The sequence below is a fragment of the Epinephelus moara genome, chromosome 12 (assembly GCF_006386435.1).
Source record: "Epinephelus moara isolate mb chromosome 12, YSFRI_EMoa_1.0, whole genome shotgun sequence".
Lineage (NCBI taxonomy): Eukaryota > Metazoa > Chordata > Actinopteri > Perciformes > Serranidae > Epinephelus > Epinephelus moara.
Window position 1 is genome coordinate 30,767,737 of NC_065517.1, and position 9,429 is coordinate 30,777,165.

Consider the following 9,429-nt stretch of genomic DNA (forward strand, 5'->3'; position numbering starts at 1 on the left):
GGTGTACCCTGCCTCTCGCCCGATGTCAGCTGGGATAGGCTCCAGCCCCCCCGCGACCCTCAAGAGGATGAAGCGGTTAGAAGATGAATGAATGAATGAATATATTGTCCTCTTCAAAAGATCATAATGCCACGAGAAACTGAGTGTGTGTGTGTGTGAGAGAGTGAGTGAGTGGTGACTATCAGCTGAAATTCGATAAACACGGCAACAAGGTGATTCAGTCCTGCTACTTTCACCTGAGAAATACTGCAAAAAAAACGTCCACTATCTGTTATCCTTTTCGCAGTTAGAAACAGTTATCTATGCTTTTGTGTCATCCTGCTTAGACTACTGTGATGCTCTTTATTCCTACCTAACCCAGGATTCATACCTCTGCATTAAATCGACACTGTGTCTGCAGAGCCTACGCCATAGCCTATGCTGTAGCCTGATGCGCGCCTTCCCAGAAATGTAACCGCATATCGCATCGACGCAGACCTCCTGTCTATTTTTGTGAAACCATTTCCCTCAGTGGAAACAAAGCTTTTATTTACTTTAATTTTACAGATAAAAAACATTAACTTGTGACGACAACAAAGCCCAACAAAATGATATTTTAAGTCTTGTGTGTGATTTATCCTGGCTTCACATGAGCAGAGGAAATCTCTGCTAGTTGCTAGGCTAATTAATGCAATGTAAAATGTAATAATGCTAATAATGTTAGCATGTTTTCTTTGTGCGGAAAACGTGTTTAATACAAGACAGTTGTTTTGTAGGTGTAGTTGTTACCTTACGTTACCTATTAAATGTTGCTATTGTTCCTGGCATCATATGAGTAGAGGAAAATTTGCTAGCTGCCAGGCTAATTTATACAATATAAATGCCATAGGCTTGTGCTAATAACATTAGCATGTTTTATTTGTGGGAAAATGTGTCGAGATAGAGACAAGTGTTTTGTCTGGGAAGCTAATTTGTGTACTCATGTTTGAAATTGTAACTATTAAGCCGTGTTTAATGTGATACACCAACGCACAAGTATAAATGCTCACAATGGCATAGGCTCTGCATAGAACCGATGTACAACTACCAATTCATCTTAAGCCAAGATGCTATTACATGGTCAGCAAACTCTCTTGAGGGTTTTAAGTCACAGCTGGAGACCGTTCTTCAAGTGTTTTTATCTCAAATCATGTGCTTTTGTTTGCTAATTGTTTTTTTCTCATTTTAATGTTGTTGTTGTTCTCATACTTTGTTCTTCTGACCCTCTTTCCTCTTGTGAAGCACTTTGTAACCTAGGTTTTGAAAGGTGCTCTTCTTTTGTTTTTCTCACAGTGCCATCTCCCAGGAGGAGGATGATGCAGATACCCTAGAGACATCTCAACCGTCCGGATGAAACTGCAAGCCATCCTTGAAAGAGTGCTGCAGGGATGATGTTCAGTTGAAGGCCAACAGTAAAGTTAGCATCGCCCTGGTTCCCTCGTCAAAACGCCTACAGTATTTAAACATTCAATTCTGGATTATTGCAGAAGATAAGCTCTGAGGTGAACAAACATTTATGACACTTTAAAGTTTTGTTCAGAGAGATAATCTTTTGGAGCGTAAATGCAATTGCCAGAAGTAAAAAGCTCACATAAGGCTATACACGAACTACACTATGGTCATATGATTTCACGTCTTCACCACAAGACTGTAAAGCTGTTTGCGGTGATGACATTCTGTAGTCCTGTTTCGTCACTTGTTGGCAACTGCCAGTATTTACTGACGAATTTTCATTGTAGAACTTAATGTGAATGTCTCTTAAACTTGACCCATTTAATCCCAAAAATTTCCCAGACATAAAACTATCCAAATTATCTGTCACTGATAAACCTTTGACACAGTCAATCAATATTTCTTGAAATTTCCATGGAAAAGTAGGTGAAAAAGTGTGTTTTATGGTCAGTCACAATTGTGACTGGTGGGATAATGTGTTGTATCTACCATTTATTGACCAAATTAACATAATCTCATCAAAATACTTCCATATCCCAGCTCAGTTATTAAAACATCTAATCAGTCGCTATCAAAATCACTGAAGACAGCATCTTTTTGATTTTGATGGACAACTGTAAAGTTGTATGCATTGTCTGGGCCATCACTAAGATATCATATCACATATCCAAAATGTCACCCATAGTGAACCTAAAAAAAAGAAGAGTTGAAGGTTAGGTAGTATGTGTGAAGTACATGTACATTTAAATGCACTGTTATCCCTCTGGTCATTATTGTTACCATCAACATGTTCACTAACTGTGGCCACACTGAACAAAATTAACATGTGACACTGCACATATTTCATTAAGACCCTTTATTATTTCAGTACTTGCTGGAAATGCATTGATACATCATTTGGTAACATTTTCTGAGCCCTATAACCGAAAACTCTATTTGCAGTCACTTTTGTTACCAGTGGGATTAAATGGGTTAAGCCAGTATGAAAATTGGCGTCAAAGCCCAGCGCTCTTCTCGGGGTCTTGAGCTAAACACTGAAATTACAACTTCATTCATGTGATGCCATTGGGCCCAAAATATTTCTTCCAACAGACTTACACTGAGAAAGAGATGTCTGTAAATTAGTGAATACATTTTTTGAGCATCACGATCCCCGCAAAATGGTATTGAACCAAAATGAGTGCCACAAGATTAATCATTTTACCCCATTTAAAACAAAGCACTATAGCGGAAGTAGCCAGCTTGGCTGGCGGATGTCTCTAGTGTGCCTGCTCTGTGGGCTAAATGATGTGGTAGCACAGAACACTGATCACCTGGGTCATTTTATATATGGCATTTGAATGTTTTTGGCTTCATGTCCAACTGAGCAGCTTCAGTAGAAATGAAGCGGTCCCGCTGCCTATGCTGTATCCAGGTCTCTGTATTCATCCACACCCAAGAGCTGCTATGAGACCTGTGAACAGTGAACCACGAGTCACTGAGAACATATGAATTTGACACTGACAACCAATTTTTTTTTTAATTTGAGGCAAATATTGTTCTGTGCTTACTGCATTTATACTTCAGGTGTTCTGAGTCGATCATCTTTCTCTTTCGTTTTCATAACACCCGAGGTAGATGTGGTGTTTACAATAGAACCTCAAAAATGTATTAGATATTACATTTTAAATATCAGTATTATTAAGTAGCTTTTTTATAAGCTTTATTATTGGTATCTAAATATAAATGCTTATAAGATGTTTATTAGGACCTGTTTGCATATGGTTCTTTCAGTGTTTTGCAGGTGATGATTGTATTTACATGTTGAAGGAATTAGGGCTGGGCGGTATATCGATTGTTTACAATATTATTCAAGTATTATTATTTATATTTCCAAGCAAGGTATAGATGAAGACAACTCCATTTACACAGATATAGGGCCAAGTTGCGCCACATGACACACACCAGTGTTCATCTCTCCTCTCTCACACTCTCTGCACAGCTCCACACCATGAGTGATCAGACAAAATAAATAAATAAATTAAATGTACATATACACCTACACACCTACATACACATATACCTACATACACATAAGATACATATCTACCTATATACATACAGACACATATGCATATACAATTAGTAAAATAAATGAGAGAGGCATGGTTCATAGCTTACTAAGGAAACAAATATGTACATAACTTAAATACCTTATTCATTCATTCAAACCTTTATTTAAGACTTGGGAAATCAATTGAGGGAGACCTTCATTTTCAATGAACAAAGACGTTAAAACAATTAATAGGCAAACAAAGAACAATCATGCATATCAATTAAAACAAAAATGAAAAATTAAAACAACCAACAACACGAGCAATAAGTGTGCTCTAAAAGTAGAAATACAGCGTGATAAACATGCTAAGGTGTAGATGTATAGTTAAAAACATTTACACTCAATTAAAACAAGATCCAAAATAAGGCACTTAAAGGAAATGACCACTTTAGAATGAAAATACAGACAGTACTTACTGACCCTCATGCCAACAAGAAGTCCAGTGTAGTTTTTTAATCCACAAAACTTGTTTGGGGTATCGGAGGATAACAGCTAGCCGGATTTTTCCATACACTTGAAGTGCATGGAACCCACATCCAAAATCATTTTGAAAATGTAATAAAACTCCGCTAATGCATTTCAAAAATGTCAGAACGGCTCGTCCGTCGTAATCCATGTGCCCCGAAGCTGCGGCATGCAAAATTGACTTGAAAAGACGTAATTTACTTCACTTTTATAGCATAATTTCTCACTGTGGTCAGTTAGCCTGCAACTCGCAAGAACAAGAACGTCTCTGAACATTCTCGATTCTCGCGCGAGTTGCCATGTAAACACAGCACACCTGCAGTTTAACTGACCGCAGTGAGAAATTATGCTATAAAAGTGGAGTCAATTATGCTGTAAGGATCACCTGTAATGAACCTTAGAGCTGAATGGCAGACAACATCAAGTGATTTCAGTGTAGAGACAGCAGCTTTTCAGTATACAACATCACCATAATCCAAAACAGACAAAAATACAGATTCTACAATTCTTTTCCTGTGTACAAAAGGAAAACAGCTCTTATTTCTTTACAGAAAGCCAAGTATTGTCCTCAATTTGGCAGACAAAATTTCAGTATGGTGCTTAAAATTAAGATTGTCACGCAGCCAGATACCAAGGTATTTATACTGTTTAACACCATATATAAAGTACCTTTCGCATTACACATACATATAATCAGAATCAGAATCAGAAATACTTTATTGATCCCAGGAGGGAAATTGTTGGCGCTACAGGTGCTCCTTACAAGAGTAGAAAGATATATCGTATAGGGCAGTTCGAAGTGAAAATATAAGTAACAAGATTATTTACAGTAACCTAAATCAAATATACACAGATACAGTGACATTAAAATAAATAATAAAGAGAATATATACAGTAAAGGTAAAATAAGGTTATTGCACAAGAAAAATTATTGCGGAACTTGCATCTCCCCAATATATTACATGTTTCAGGAACCCCTTAAGAAGTTTAAGTATTTACCCCACTCTCCACTGTACAGGTCCAGTCTACCAAGAAGTTTGTATGACATTTTTTCAAACGCTGCAACTTTTGCCATTTTTTGCTGTCCAATCTTGCATCGAGGGCACCCCCTGTCTTCCAACCCCTGATAAGAATTTGTCTACCTATCATAATACTAGTTTGTACACAACTTTTAATATGGTTATCGCCTCCGATTAAAACTGATTGATCGCCCAAAACAAATAATCTAGGGCTAAATGGGATTGTCTTCTCTGCAATCTCACAGAGGTTGGCATGTATCCTGGCCCAGAATTGTTGAACTTTGTCGCAGGACCATAAAGTATGAAGTCCTTCCTCAGATTTACATCGCCAGCAGTTTGATGTAGCTAATAATCCTAATCTAAACAATCTAGAGGGAGTCCAATAGAAGTGATGTATAATTTTAAATCGGATGAGGCGTACCCGTGCATCCCTTGACACTGTTTTAACATTCTAAAAAATTCTGTCCCAGTCTTCATCATTGAATTTAGATCTCTCTCTCATGCCCTCTTCAGTACTGATATGGATCCATCACTTAGGCTCTGGATCAACATGCCGGAGTTGCAGCTACCTAAAAAAACTGAGATCGGGGAATATTAAATTGTTGCACCAAATCCTCAAAGGATTTTAAGCAGCCATTATAATAGGGTCCATGTCATTGGTCCGACAGCCCATTGGTCCGACAGCCCATTGGTCCGACATCCCATTAGTCCGACGGTCCACGGTGCTGAACGGCTCCTGGCGGGCGTATTTCTGCCTTGATGGTGCGCCGCAACCGGCTCTGGGTCAGCTGGGAAAGGCTTGAGGCGAAGCAGGCTCACGGCTTATGTGTTTGTCACTTTCTTTTTCATTTTAACCCACACCATGATCTTTTCCTGACCCTAACCAAGTGGTTTTTGTGCCTAAACCTAACCAGACCTTAACCACAGGGCATCATGATGATTTCGGAACAACGGGACTTAGATCCCCTAATGTGACCATACCCTTCTCTACCCATTCCCTCCAATAAATGGGAAATCTTCAGATACATAATTTCGGATTCAGCCAAGACAGGCATTGTCTGTCTTAAGTGTCTGTGTTCAGCTCTCAGTACATCTTCAGCATACATACATACTTCTGGTAATAGACAAGGCCCTTACAGTAAACTTCTTTTACCTGCCCTGCTGTGGAGAAACACATGCAGCAGTAGCCTACTTCGCAGAAAATACAGGGACATACACTGTGTATCGCCATTCTGCCTGAAAATACAGTATTATTTTTGTCCATATCGCCCAGCCCATGAAGGAATGTCAGTTCAAATTCTGTTGTTTGTGGCACTTAATAAATATGATAAAGATAATAAGATGTCTCTTTGCCTTTAATTTCACCCACCACCTGATACTGTCTTAGCCAACTTACATTTACAAACTGCACTTCTGCGTTCACTCAAGACAGTATGTAGCATTCATCATAAAAATAAAGTTTGATTACCCTTTTTTTGTTTAGGATGTACAAGGACCATGAATTATGATTAGTCAATTCTTTTTGGCTGGGCCACAGCAAAGTGGGGCCAGCTCTATGAACAGGAAATTCTGTCCCTGAATTAATAGGTGAGTGCACAGTCAAAGTTTTTTTAAATATATGGTCTTAAATAATACATTTTTGTGTATTATTGTAATGCAAGTTATGTTTATAGCCAGGATGCCTTACAGTGGGCAGCTTCTGGTAATAGACAAGGCCCTTACAGGTCAGACAAGCAACACAAAGGAACTAAGGAACGTGACAAAGTGCTCAAGGTATTGACTTAGCTTTAGAATTCCCCAGATTCCAATCTGATCAAGCATCTCTGGGACAACCTGGTGCCCCAGAGGTCCTTTGTCCAGGTCTCGATAGGTCAGAGTCAAGTCCGATCTACAGTGGGGCCTCTGACCTGTTGAGGCCTGGACCTCTGTGGGTGTCCTGTGGTTTCTGGCACCAAGGCCTTGTCGACGTATCCTTTGAGTCCTGTAGGTTGAGAGGTAAGGTACCGGCATGCCCAATGGAGTTCGATCGGATTGGAATCTTGGGAATTTGGAGGCCAGGTCGATGCCTTGAGCTCGTAGTTACGTCTCCCAGGTCGCTCCTGAGTAGTTTTGTGGTGTGACATGGTGCATTGTCCTGCATGGGGAGAGCACCTCCATCAGGGAGTGGAGTTGCCATGAGGGGGTGTAGAGTATCAAGTGGCATCTACATAATTGGCAGGACCCAAGGTTCCTCAGAAGAACATTGCACTGTAACAAAGTGATCAATGTTATTTACTTCACCCACCAGTGGTTTTAATGTTTTGGCTGATCGGTGTATCAGCTTTTAACGAGAAGGCAATTCAATGTGCTTTCATTATATTATAAAGGCATTAAGACGATAGAAACACAAAGCACTATAAAGTAGAAATACTGCCCAGTGGTTGTGTGCATCCACCCACCAGTCAAGTTTCTCCTACAGTTCACATTTGTGTGAAGATTCGTCATAATTTGCTTGAGAATTCTTGAGTTAAGGCCAAAAAACATGTTTTGTAAGGTCATGCGACCTTGACCTTTGACCTTTGACCACCAAATTCCGATCAGTTTATTCTTCAGTCCAAGTGTATGTCTGTGCCACATTTGAATAAATTTCTTTTTAGGCGTTCTTGAGATGTCACGTTCACAAGAATGAGACAGATGCAAGGTCACAGTGACCTTGACCTTTGACCACCAAAATTTAATCAGTTCATTGCTACGTCAAAGTGAACATTTGTGCCAAATTTAAACAAAATTATTAATCATTGCATCATCATTATTAATACATATATGTACACACACATTTTTTTATCCAGCCCACTTTTTTTAACATCAACTGTTAGGCCTGGGTCTACCAACAAGTCATGGTTTCTTTTTTGTAAAGGGTCCCAACAGTCCAGAGGAAGTGGGGTCCTAACAGTCCAGAGGAAGTGGCAGAGGAAAGGTACGAGTGTCTTTTAATATTAAACAATGTTTGCCTGTGGTTGGACAAAGATTAACGTGTGTTGTGTTCAATTCACAGGCAAAGTGCTGATTGCCATTTATTTTACATCCTATTTTATGTTAGTCATTGTAAATTGTTTTATCCGTATTTTAGTAAATTTCTTTTATTAACATATGGTTTTATGTGCACTGCAGTTAGTGTTGGGCTCCAGTCACGGGCGCAGCTGGTGCAAAGGGAGTTCACCCTAGGTGTGGTGATATAAATTAAGGTTTGGTGTGTCACTGGTAGAAGGTTGGGTGTTTTTCTGTTGGAAGTGTTTTATTTTGTGTGTAGTTTTGGTAATATCCACAGATAGTGTACTACAAGTGCACCCGCCTACAGATTGGTGTGGCACACCCCCTGTGGCAAGATGCTCTAACTTTTAATTGCTTTCATGATATCGCTGATTTAATAAAGCCTGTTATGGCATTTTGACCCACACTGACTGTTGGCTTCATTACTTAAGTTCACCTGTGGTTATATAACGGCGAATTTGGATATTACATTACTATTCAACAAGTCATCACTTACTTGTATGCCTGTCATTCTGTGATTGCGACTTCTGGCAGATGTCAATCAGCTGTCAGTGAGCGGTCATCTGTCTGCGGCGCAGTCAATGCGACGATGTATCGTCCAGTGCGCAGAGGATTGTGGGTCAGAATAGCCAGAAAAACATGCTGGCTTGCATACTACATTTTTGGCAAACTGCATTTGACATACTACGTACCGAGACATACTAAGTATTTTTCTGGTGTACTAAATAGTATGCTAGTATTGGTATTGGAACACACAGCATGAACAAGCTGGTCACATCTACCTCCATGACAGACCATGTGCTCACACTAGTCTTCCTCTACAATATAGGCTTGCAATGATGTGCCACAGATAACTTACTCTGCCACCTAGTGGCGAGTGCTATAAATGTGTCATTTAACAAAAAAGCACTAAATGTTTATTATCTGCGTAAGCGTATTGCATTCACTTGACAAATTAAAAAAAAAATCTGTTTTATTGAGTAATTATTTCTGTTTTTCTGTTTGTCGGTGTAATTTTTTCTGTTTTTCGTGGTAATTTTGTTTCTGTTTCTGGTGGTATTTTTTTTGTTTTTCAGGGTAATTTTTTCTGAGTTAAGAGAGCAATAGAACAACAGACGCTTACATTCCTTTCTTGAGAGCTCGATATAATGGAAGCAAACATGACCTGCTTGTTTAGTTTAATCCAATTTTACTTTGTTTTGGGTTCGAGACACTGGGAGATACTCTTGTCTTTAAGTCATATAGATGGTGTTATCATTAGTTTTGTCTTTAAGTCATATAGATGGTGTTATCATTAGTTTGTCAACTTTACGCAGGCACCTTAAGACTTACCGGCTGTTCAGACAAAAA